The sequence below is a fragment of the Penaeus monodon genome, unplaced genomic scaffold, assembly GCF_015228065.2.
Source record: "Penaeus monodon isolate SGIC_2016 unplaced genomic scaffold, NSTDA_Pmon_1 PmonScaffold_916, whole genome shotgun sequence".
Lineage (NCBI taxonomy): Eukaryota > Metazoa > Arthropoda > Malacostraca > Decapoda > Penaeidae > Penaeus > Penaeus monodon.
In genome coordinates this window covers 1-11,945 of record NW_023664503.1, presented here as the reverse complement: position 1 = coordinate 11,945, position 11,945 = coordinate 1, and the positions used below count along the sequence as shown (strand labels likewise).

At 38.1% G+C, this 11,945-nt stretch overlaps 1 pseudogene; it reads left to right on the top strand.

Moving 5' to 3' along the window:
* The first annotated feature begins 3,303 nt into the window (after positions 1-3,303).
* Positions 3,304-6,949, top strand: LOC119572023 (annotated as a pseudogene).
* Positions 6,950-11,945: the final 4,996 nt, after the last annotated feature.

Genomic DNA, 11,945 nt, shown 5'->3' with positions numbered 1-11,945 from the left:
GTTGTGGTGTTGTGTGGTGTCTGGTGGTGGTGTGTGTGTGTGGTGGTGTGTTGTGTGTGTGTGTGTGTGTGTGTGTGTGTGTGTTGTCTGAGTGCTGTGTGTGTTCCTGAAGTGCTGTGTGTGCCTGAGTGCCTGTGTGTATCTGAGTGCGTGTGTATATGAGTGCCTGTTGGCGTGTCTGAGTGCCTGTGCGTGTCTGAGTGCCTGTGGCGTATCTGAGTGCCTGTTTGCGTTTCTGAGTGCCTGTGTGCTGTCTGGTGCTGTGTGCGTGTCTGAGTGCCTGTGTGTGGCCTGAAGTGCCTGTTTGTGTATGTAAGTGCCTGTGTATATGTAAGTGCCTGTGGTGTATGTGAGTGCCTGTTGTGTATGTGGTGTGCCTGTGGTGGTGTCTGAGTGCAAGTGGTCTGCTTGTGTGTTGTTACACGAGTAAATCTGAGCATCAGTGTGTGAGTGCCATTGGTTTGAGTAACTCGTGTACGAGTGTTGAAATAAATGATTTTAGTGTGTTATGAGTATGAGAATGATACAAACGCAAGCAAACCATCCCAAAAACAAATCCTTCAGATCCCTCATCGAAACACGCGTACCAAGCATCTAAAAATCCATTTCAAAAAAGGACAATTAACAGAGATCTATTCACCTGTCCCAATTCCAGTCCCCACTTGACCGAAGGCGTGTAACCCGTAGTCCACGATGCCAGGGCCAGTCTTTCGGTTTTCCTCACTTGCGAATGAAATAACCAGCTATAGCCCTCCCCTGCCGTGGCTGCGAGGACGCCCAGTCCGACCTATTTTTCTCATCCAGTCATTGTTTGTGAGTTCTGGGAGGTTAAACAGCGTATAGTCCTGGACACGCTCTCTCTTCCTTCGCCTATCAGCTGCCCGAGTAAACATGTCCTTTTTATATGCATGGCATTTTTTGATTTTCATCGAACTTGATGGATTACTCATATTGATAGGGATTTATTTGTAAGATTGTTTTTTATTTTATCTAAGTATGATTTGTTGGTGGAAACAGCGCGAGAAGATTTGCTTTTAATATACATCATCTCTTTGATTGATTGTTCCATAATATTTAGATAAAAATTACAATGGAGATTCGCCGTATCTCAAAAGAAATTAGGTATCGTACGCATAACTTTCCACTTAGATGACTGATATAATAAAACAAGACAATCATAGAGACAATAAGGCAATATTTTATTTTCCAAAGGTGTTGTCATCGCAGAGCCATCTAGCGGCTGCCTTTTGAGTTCTTTCTGACGGAGGAAAGTGAGTCCATGTCCTTTTGCCCGAGTTTAAGTGAATTCGGTGATATCTTCTGCATCGGTTAAAGGAGTTTCTTTCTGAAGGGATAAGGGATAGTGAGATCCTGTCGAGTGTAGATGGCTAATAATAAAGGGAGATAGTGGAGGATGAGTGTGAGATATATATATGCGCGGGGGGAAGTGAACGGTGAAGCCGCCTGTGGATTAAACAACCTTTCCTTTGGCAAGTACCGAGGGTTGTTGAAAATTTCCGAGTTAATATTCCGAGTGCGATAGTTTTCCTCCGCGAGTGAAAATTTCAGATGCTTATGGATTTTGGAGGTGTTTAGTTGGGTGGTAGAGGAAGTGTACAAGTCAAAAGAAACAAAGCATCTTGTTAAACCGACTTGTAGGCCGACCAGCGTGGAATGCTTTTCGCCCGAGTAACGTCAGGTCTTATTTACGCAACTTGCAAAGGGATGAACTTAAAAATTAATCTTTTAGTTTCCTTCGAGTTTTCCATTAATTACGTTCGTTGTTTGCGATTACAATTCAATTGTTTGCGTTAAATCACTTGAACTTTAATTTCTTCAATATGATCAGATTATCCACTATTTGGTATCGTTGTGTAAAATGTAATTTGTCTTCTCAATGTAAGTAAAATTTGCAGATTATCTTACTATTTTTAAATAAAGAAATCAAAGCAACTTGATTTTTTATTGGCTAATATTGAAGATACAATCACTGTCTTTGGCCTGGGACCTAGCCATCGGGTTTTTTTACTTTTGGATATTGTTTTCCATCGTAAAGAGTTAAGATTTGATTGTTATGATGGGCAATAGTGGTGCACTGTTTTTCCACATGAGGGATTCCCCTTGATAGTATTTAAACTTGTGTAAAGAGTAAAATGCTTGCAGGTGAATCCTTTAGGGGGGTAAGAAACATGTTGGAATGGGATTGAGTAATTTCAATTGGTAACCTATTACCATAAGTGACCATTTTTAATTTTCTATTTTATTTTTGTTTTATAACTTGTCAGATTTGGGTTATCACTCCTGTTAATACGTTAATAAGTAAATGCAGAAATATTTAGCAGGTATAATAATGAACCCTCAGAAGATGAGCTCTAGCGACACAACTTCCAAACAATGCCAATACTTAAACACCACATAATTTATAAGTATTTTGTTTAGTTTCACACAGCTATGTAACTTCAATATTCCATAATTTCAACGTCCAACCTGCAATATGCATCCCTCTTTATTTTCATTATTAACATGTTAAATGAAACTATTAGTAGTTGACGCAAACCCCTCTGATAGTGTACATATTCCCGCCCAATTACTGGGAAATCCAACAAACATTGCCGTAATGAATCCAAAACCCTTCCTAACCCGTGTCTTTGCCCAGACTCCCACCCGATCGCTGTATTTCCCAAGCGGAAATTTCCTGTGAATATTCCTGTGTTAGTGAGTGTAGTTATGATAGTCATTTAATTTTCTTCTAAAATCTTTTTTATCAATATACTGTTGCAGCAACTGTCTTACAACTTGCGAGCTAATGCCATAGACAAGTTATTTTAGTTCTGTCTATTACATGTGATTGTACCTTGTACTGCCATGCCTGTGGGGAAACTATCAATCAACCCCACTCCCATGTGGGAGGGTGGGTTTTTTGGGGTTTTGGGAAGTGTTGGGGGAAATAATTATGCTCTCCCCAACCCATCAGATCTTGCATCACTTTTATTGCCAGCATAGACCAAAACCCTTTACATGTGTCACTTCATAATGAGGCTCCCAGTGATTGTTACAAATTTGATAGGTTGTTCAGATAGGAACAGGGCTTAAGATTGCGCCGCATTTTGTGTACATCTAGGTTCAGTGGCATAATCTGGTTGGAAGAGAAGTTATTTTTTTTTATATACTCGCAAGCAGATAAGTTTTTAGGTTAATTAGGCACTGATTGTAGAGATGTTTAAGATAAATTTGCCATATAAAAATTTCTTGGAAAATAATGCAGTTTATCTTTGACATACTAATATTTTTCTTTGCGCAACCATGGTGGAGACAAAGAAAGCCTGCGGCCGACAAAAAGGCCGAAAGGCGCCTGCTAAGGCCAAGCTTGAGAAACCCAAGTCAGAAAAGCCAAAGGCTGATGCCAAGCTGCCAAACCCAAGGTTGCAAAGGCAGTGACTAAGGATGTGAAAGCCAAGGCTGTCAGAGCCAAAACCACGTTGGAGCTGCTTAGGGAAAGGAAGCCAAAGGGTACCAAGCCTAAGGACAAGACCAAGCCAAGCCCTAAGCCAGTTAAGGAGAAGAAGCCCAAGCAGAAAGGAACCTCTGCGGCAAGAACCCCTCAAGGCTGGCTTGTTACAGGATCTGGAAAGGGCAAGAAGGTAGGTCTATCATCCTTCCAAACTTGTGTGTATAACAGGTTTGTTCAAGAATTGTCCTGTTTAGCTTTACTTTATCAACTTTATTCTAGCTTTTTCAAGCTAACCCAGAATGAGCTCCAACAATGCAGCTGCAAAATAGATTGAATTTCTTTAAATTATTTTATGAGTACCTGGAGAGCCTTCAGGGGTGATGACAAGATGATTAGAAATGAATGCTTTTCTCCATTACCCTTTACCAAGAAGGGCCCCAGTCCCTGGGCCAGGGATCCACATATCCTTGTGACGTGGCCGCACCTCCTCTTCCTGCATTGGTGGGTTCTAGTTCCACAGACCTACAATTTAGCTGTGCTGGTCCCATTGCTATGGGAGTAGGCCTAAATGCTGCCTTTAAGTACTGCCACAAAACAGTGGAGTGATTGCCACTGTAGCCTATTTCTCTAGGTAACCTTTCACTGCAAGCTTTGAACTGATATTACCAGGGTAGGGGGATAAAGCAGTGACAATAAAATTCTGGGTATATTTGCAGTTTTGAAATATTGCTCCTTCCTAGTACCTATTCTTGACAAACGTTGAAATGAAATGAAGGCATGGTGTCTAAAGTGATTGGCCCTCAAAATGCTGTAGCAGGCAGGACAATAGTGATTGATGTTGGCTTTCTTATAATGGGATCTTTCCCTGTAATTTCCTCAACCATGCAATACAAAATTGAGTATGTCCTCTATTTTTTAATGTACTTGTTTCCAACATTTTATTCTGAAAATGAAGGCTAATTATCAATTGCATTATATTACATAGCAGTCTTTTCTACATTTTGAGTGAGTTATGGATTGGAGTGAGAAAGGAAGTATTACTCTCTCTCTCTCTCATCTCTCTCTCTCGCTCTCCTCTCTCTCTCCATCTCGTCTCTCTCCTCTCTCGTCTCTCTCTCTTTCCCTCCTTCCCCCCCCTTGCCTTTATACCCTAGTAGTTTTTATGCGTTTGGAATCTTTCCTTGATCTATAAATATAACATTTTAAATTTGTATAAAACTATAATTGGAAATTTTTGTAGTAAAATACATTATAACTGCCCGACCTTTTATTCCTTGGTAAAAAAAGAGGGATTCCCCTTGGCATGTATTAGTTGATCAATTTTGAGACCATTCATCTCGATAAAATTCCTATGTAAAGTTGGAGAGGCCGAGTCCAATGAGTAGACTTGTCACATGATAAAATATATTCAAGGCCCCAACTCCTCCAACATGGCAACACATAGATAGGTTTACTCATGGTATCACACTAATAATCATGGTGATGAATTATAGGCTAAACCATCACATGTTGCAATAGCTTGGTTATCTGTAGATTGTTAAGCTGCTTGTAATGTTTATGCAATTTATATGAATTATCTACTGTCCTTTAAAAAAACCTTGGTGTTTTAAGTATTAACGTAAGTGTTCACTCGAAGCAGTAGGTCATTCTTCTTCTTTTATAACAGGTAAGTTCATGTCTGAGGACCGCCGTGGTCACAGCATGATACTTAATTGTAGTTTCATGTTTGTGATGCTCTTGGAGTGGAGTACTGTAGGGTCCCCAGTTCCTTTCCACGGAAGAGTGCAGGTGTTACCTTTTAGGTAATCATTTCTCATCAATTTTATCCGGGCTTGGGAACCAGTAATGACCTGGGCTAGGCTTGGCCACCCAGTGCTAGGTATGCAATCGAGTGAAGTTCCTTGCCGCAAGGAGCAAAGCGTCGGCCGGTGAGTCAAACCCTCAACTCAGATTGCCGTCGTGACAGTCCTTTGAGTCCATGCTCTAACCATTCGGGCCACTTGCGGCTTAGTAGGTCATTACCATGCTATAAATGGAAAACTTTGCTCATAAAATGGATTGTAGATTGGGATGTAACTTTGTTTTTTTGTAGGAAATCATCAGAAGGAAGAACTACCATTGTGAAGCCCATTGTGGTGCTACCAATGGCAATGCCCGTCCGTGTCCTCCAGAACAATAAGGCCCCATCCTACTTGCTGCCATTTTGAAACAAGAAATACATCAGCAAGAGGAAGCCCAAGTTATGTAGACTTGAGGTCTTAGACTACCCAAAAAACAGGAAATATAATGTATATATAAACCCCTTGAAGTTCCATGTGCTTTAGCTCCTTTGAAGAATAAGTATCTTAAGTAGTTTATGGTATTTGTGATTGCTTGGGAAACATGTTCTTGTAAGATTATATTTCCAAGGGTGGACTGATCGTTTTGAACTTTTCTCGCCCCCCCGGACTAACTTCAAGCGCCTCCTCCCTTCCATCCCCCAGGCACTGTGTGTACTCATTGTTGCTGGTGTTCACAAGGGCAAGAAAGGGTGTGTCTTGACAAGAGGCTAGTTTAGGCGGCCTGTGCTTGGTTACTGGTAAGTAGTTGGTCCCGTTAGATGGAAGGGGGGCATTGTATGATTTGTTGTTCTGTAGTAGTTTAAAGTTGTGTGATTAGCTATTGTTTTTTATAGGATATTTTGCTTTTTTTTTTTCTATTTTGGTATTGTGATAAGTGTCACGGTTTTTAACTTTCAAAAAAAAATGTGGATGTAATTAAAATTGTACTACAAAATCGTGATTTGCTTTTCAGGTCCCTCAAGATCAATGCCTGCCCACTCCGCCGTGTCAATCAGATATTCCCTGATTGCCACTGCCACAAGAGCCTTTGACATCTCCAAGGTTGAGGTCCCAAAACACATAACGACCAGGTACTTCCGACAGGAAAGACTGTGCGCTCCAAGAAGGAGGAGGGAGATATCTTTGGGCGAAGACCGAGGTAAGTTCAGTTGCAGTTGTCTAATGCCATTGAAGTTTCACTTCTTCATACAAAATTAAAGATCTACCCGCCCATGCATATCAGTGTAACCCTTCTGGACTTGAAATTCAGCTAAGGCCGTGTACTGTTGTGCTTGTACATTTCTTTAATATAATACAATACAATACAGATAGATGAAATTGGTATAGTCCTAGTTTCTTCAGTTCTCGGAAATAGTTTTTGAGCTACCACAATCCAAACTAAGTTGATTGTATTTCAAAAACCATACTTGTCAATCCAAGCTTGTTCTGTTACCCCCCCCCCTTTTAAATATAGAAAGATCGCCCCCGGTTAAAACACCCAAAAAAAACTGATCTGCAGAAACTATGTTGCCTCTGAGCAGCGAAAGAAGGACCATGATGCGCTTGATGCCAAGTAATTTCCGTCCATCCAGGAGCGAGAGGACAAGAAAAGATGTTTTTTCGGTTTACCTGGGTTCATACTTTCGGCCTCATGAACAGAATGTACCCCCACATATGAAGTTCTAAAATAAAGAATGTGGATTTAAATTCCGGTGCTATATTTTGGCCATTTTTTCGCCTCTAAGTCTAGTAACCATCAGATCGGTAATAATACATTGGTGCACATGGTATGTTTATACTAAATAAACAGGCATAGACTAAATGTGATTGCTTACTTGACAGGTCAGTTTAAGACTTTTTTAAATGAATTTATTTTTGAGCAAAAGCTTCTAGATAATCTAAACTTCAGACATAAGAAATGGTCATAAATACACATTAAAGCTGCTTTGGTCCTCCTATGTTAAAGGGAAATGAAGATATTCACTGCATATCACCGACTCCACAACACCCTCCACACATTTTCTTAATGTCGCGTTTTTAAGTTGGCACTTTAAGTTTGGCGTTTAAACTAACATACAAGGTAGGAAGGCTAGGTTTTGGGTTTGGGTGTTGCATGATACCTGGTGTTGAGGCTTCGTGTAATGAGACGGGTAGATCTGTATTTATTGTAACTTGGCATTACATTACAACCTATAAAGTGCCGTAGAAGCAATTAAGCAGACCATGCTGCATTTCCAGAGCATGTATGGGACAACTTTTTCATAAGATTTGGACAACCCACTACACTTGGTTAAAACAATTTCATTGTTCCAATATTCGAGCATCATTACAATAAAACTACATTTTAAACGAGTTCATACAATGTGCAGTTTCAAATGATCAACATGTGGCCCTGTCCTGCGAAACAGACATTTCATAAACTTTCCAGTGCTAAATATAGAAATTTGAATGGAGATTAAAAAAAATCAAGCAAATTGTCTAGCAAGCAACGTAAATCAGTAGTCCTCATTTTTTGTTTATGACAGCAATTTTTCCAATTGGGATATCCGTATGATGTTTAGTGGACTTTGTCCATTAGTTTGTTCTGAAATGTGGATTTACTGCTTAATGCGAAGACCTGTATTTGAAAATCTAACCAGGGATTATAAAGTAATTTTCCTGCATATTGTGAAGAACTATACCGGAAACTATGGTATTTTTGCATAATGGTAGTCCCTCGTTTTTCGCTAAAGCCTGTGGGTCGTGCAAATGCATTTTTAAAAAATTTATAGGACAAGAAAAATCCAATCCTTTTTTCAATTTTTTATTACGAGAAAAACCAATTTTCTTGGGACATTTGACTTGTGAAACGTGTCAACTGTTTTAAGATGCATCCCACACATTCGAAACACTGTCCATTGGGTAAAACGATTTACGAATATTTTTGGGTAGCAATACGTCACCGGCCGAAAATTTAAAGGGGCCCCATCCCCCACTAACAGGCACTGCCCCGTCGGGTTGACATTGTAAACCTAAACGCCCAACCAAACAACCAAAATTTAGAAGGCGTAGGCCGCTGCCCGAACGTTTTTCTAGAGAGAAACCACTACGGTCACTTCCTCACTACATCCCGGTCTGCCATGTGCCCGTTTTATCTGTGTGGATAGCGACAAAGGTTGTTCGGTGGTAGCCTCTAGCCGCTGGGAAACTGTTCGATCTGATAAACTGCTAAAAACAAGCGTGAAAATAATCCACTCCACCAATCATTTACCGTTTCGCTTGGATGGGGCCAAAGCCAATGTCCCACGCAGGTTAATCTGCATCCAGTACGGTAAAAAGCATTATGATGGTGTTACAGCAAGATAAAAAATGCAGAACCAAGAGAATGGCCCAATAACAACATATAAATTCCCGAAACTGTGGCGAAAAAAACGGAAGGAATGGGGAAAGGGAAAGCATTGTAAAACGATTTCAGACGAAACTGCAGTATGGGGTGTTAAATAGATTTTAACAGATTTACATACGGATGAATCCCCTCCCCTATGCCCATGTTCGTTGTTTTTTAGGGGGGGGGGGCTCAAAGGAAAAACAGGGGGAGGGCCCCAATACAGGGGATCCACCCCAACATTGTTTCCCTCAACCCTCGCCTCAATTTTTGCATGGTATCTTATTCTCCCCTTTTTCCTCTTCCTTCTCTTCTTCATCCCTGTTCCTCTCCTGTCCACTTATCTTAATCGTTAAACTCATTTTTTTACTTCTCGCCCACAATATTTTATTCATAAATTACAAATATGTCCTTTGTATGCCTGGCACATTAAAAATCTTTCATAAGTAAACCGGCCCACGTATATGAAGATTTTTTTTTTTTTCCGTGTACAAAATCCGTTTTTTTTAACATTCTACAAACGAGGGGTTTGCGGTACAGTTTTTTGAAACATGGCGTTTGCACCAAAGGTATCTTTCTCCTTGGATGAATTTGTAATTTACCCATGTTTACTAGGAGTGTGAGAATCAACAGCAGTAGTAAAAAAACAAAAACTCCCCCCCAGAAAGTTGTTAAGCCTCTTGAAAAAGTATCGCCCGTATCCCAGCTTCGTCCCCGCCTGACTGTCAAAAACGACGAGCAAGCCAAGCACATGACGCCCGCTCATTTCCCGCTTCCTGTTCGCTATCTGGTGTCCGCGTTTCCCCGACGGGGCAGTGCCAAAGTGGTGGGGACGCACCTTAGAGTAACTTGAATTTTCTTTTCCTTTTTTCTTCCCTCCTTTCCCCCTCCTCTTTCCTCTCCCCTTGCCCTTTACCCACCCAATCCCCCAGTATTTTCCTATTCCATTCCTTTTTCTTTCTCTACAAATTTTATTTTTAGCGTTTTTCCCATTTTCCTTGTTCTCTCCTGTGTTTTGTACCTTTTATCCCTCCTCTCTCCTCTCTCTTCTCTCTCTCCTCTCCTCTCTCTCTCTTCTCCTCTTTTTTCCCAACCCCTTATCTCTATATAGCTATCTCTCTCGCTTTCCTCTCCTTCCTCTTCCCTCTGTTATTTGAGCTAAAATGAGGTACGTACGTTGAAAGAAAAATTAAAAAAAAAAAAATTGATACGGGAAAAATATATCTTGGACAGAAACAACAAACATCTTCCACTCTTTCAGTAAATATTCAGACAATGTAAGGAGACCAAACATTAACAATTCTTACAGATAAATTGTATGGGCAGATGACTACGAAAATTTTCTGCGGGACGCGTTAAACGAGGAGTGTTGCAGAGATCCCGAGATGCATCTTTTGCACCTTTGTAAACGCTTCCTGATTTTGGGTGGACGTCATGGTTGGCCAGTCCGTTCGGTGAGAAAAGTGGATTCTTTTTTTTTTTTCAGATTTTCTTTTTCAAATAAAAAAATATAATTTTTGTTTTTTTTAAAAAAATTATTCTCTAATGACAATACTGGACGGAAAGCATTAACATATTACATCTACCTGTAAGCCCAACCAAAAAAAAAAAAACAAAGACTTTGAAAAATTATGATAAAGTAGTTTTTCCTTTTGTAGATACTCACTAGACACTTAAAAAAAAAATAAGAAAAATATGCATTATGAAAAGTTAATTTTTAAGGGATTTTTGTATGTTGAAAAGTAAACTTTTCATTAAGTTCATAGATTTTTACCTATGGTGTTTTTTTTTTTTTTACCGATAACTACTCAAGGAGCTTTAGGGAAATTGTAGGGAAATATATTACAAAAAATCAATATTTTGTAGAATTAAAATTGTTTTGCAGTTTATTGGCCAAGTGTGATTGGGCATATACATTTTTTTAGGCTTTAGATTTCACAGCATTTTTTGTAAATTCATATATATATATATATATATTAATAATTATATTATATATATATATATATATAATATTATATATATATATATAATATATATTATATTATATATATTATTATAAAAGAGATATACAGCACATATATGAAAACCCTCAATTATATAATATTCTTATCGCTAAAAGTAAAGTTATAAAAAAATTATTCAAGGGCCATAATTAACATTTTTGATTTTCAGTTTTTTTTCTTCTTTTTTTTTTCTAGCTTTCGTAGAAATTTGAATCAGGCAAAATTTTACATACCGGAATTTTTTCCCATATATATTAATAAAAAATATTATATTCACAAAAACTAACCGAAAAAACAAAAAAACAAAAAACAAAAACAAAAAATAGAAAAAGATGAAAAAGGAAAAAAAAAAAAATCATGATGTGGAAAATATGCAAAAATGATGTGAAAAATATGCAAAAAATGGTTGATGTCCCCACCTTTCACGGATCACGACAGCTGGACACGAAAACAATGTTTGTCGGTTATTGGTTTCTGCCTAATAAAAACAAAAAAAAAAAATTAAACAGTGCCATTAAACGGTAAAAAAAGGAAAAAAAGATTTTTTGAGCAATGGGGCGTAATCCCTACGTGTAAAAAAAATGATCGGTTTTTCTTCCAAAACAAGTTTTTTACGGCCGTCCAAGCGGTTATTAAATTAAAAATAAATAAATGAAATAAAAAAAAAATAAAAAAATAAAATATAATTAAAACATATTATAAAAACATATAATTATATTTATTTTTTTTTACATATAAATAAAATATATATATATTATATATTACACATACATATATTATTATAATATATATATATATATTATTTAATATATTAATTATTATATATATTATATAATTATATATATATATATATTAATAATGTTTGTGTGTGGTGTTGTGTGGTGTTGTGTTGGGGTGTTGTGGTTGTGGGTGGGTGTTGTGGTGGTGTGGTGGGTGTGTGTTGTTGTGTGTGTGTGTTGTGGTGTGTGCAGATGATGGTTTTGCAGTTAAAAAAACACTTTAAATATGTTTGGGGACACAAACAAAAAATAAAACAGAAAACTGCCATTGTGTGTACAGGACAGTGATTTTCTCAAACTATCATCTACAAAAAGACATGTTTTCCCCACCAAAAACGGTTTAAAAACTTTCCCTTCATATAAGCAAAACTAGCGAATTGTGAGCAGGTGGAGAAAAAAAAAAAAAAAAAAATAAAAATAAAAAAATATATATTTAACTTACGAAAAAAAACAAACTACCTCATACGAGAAAAAAAAAAATGCCAATTCCCCCCCTCCCCCCCAAAAAAAAAAGGGGGAAACTTTTTA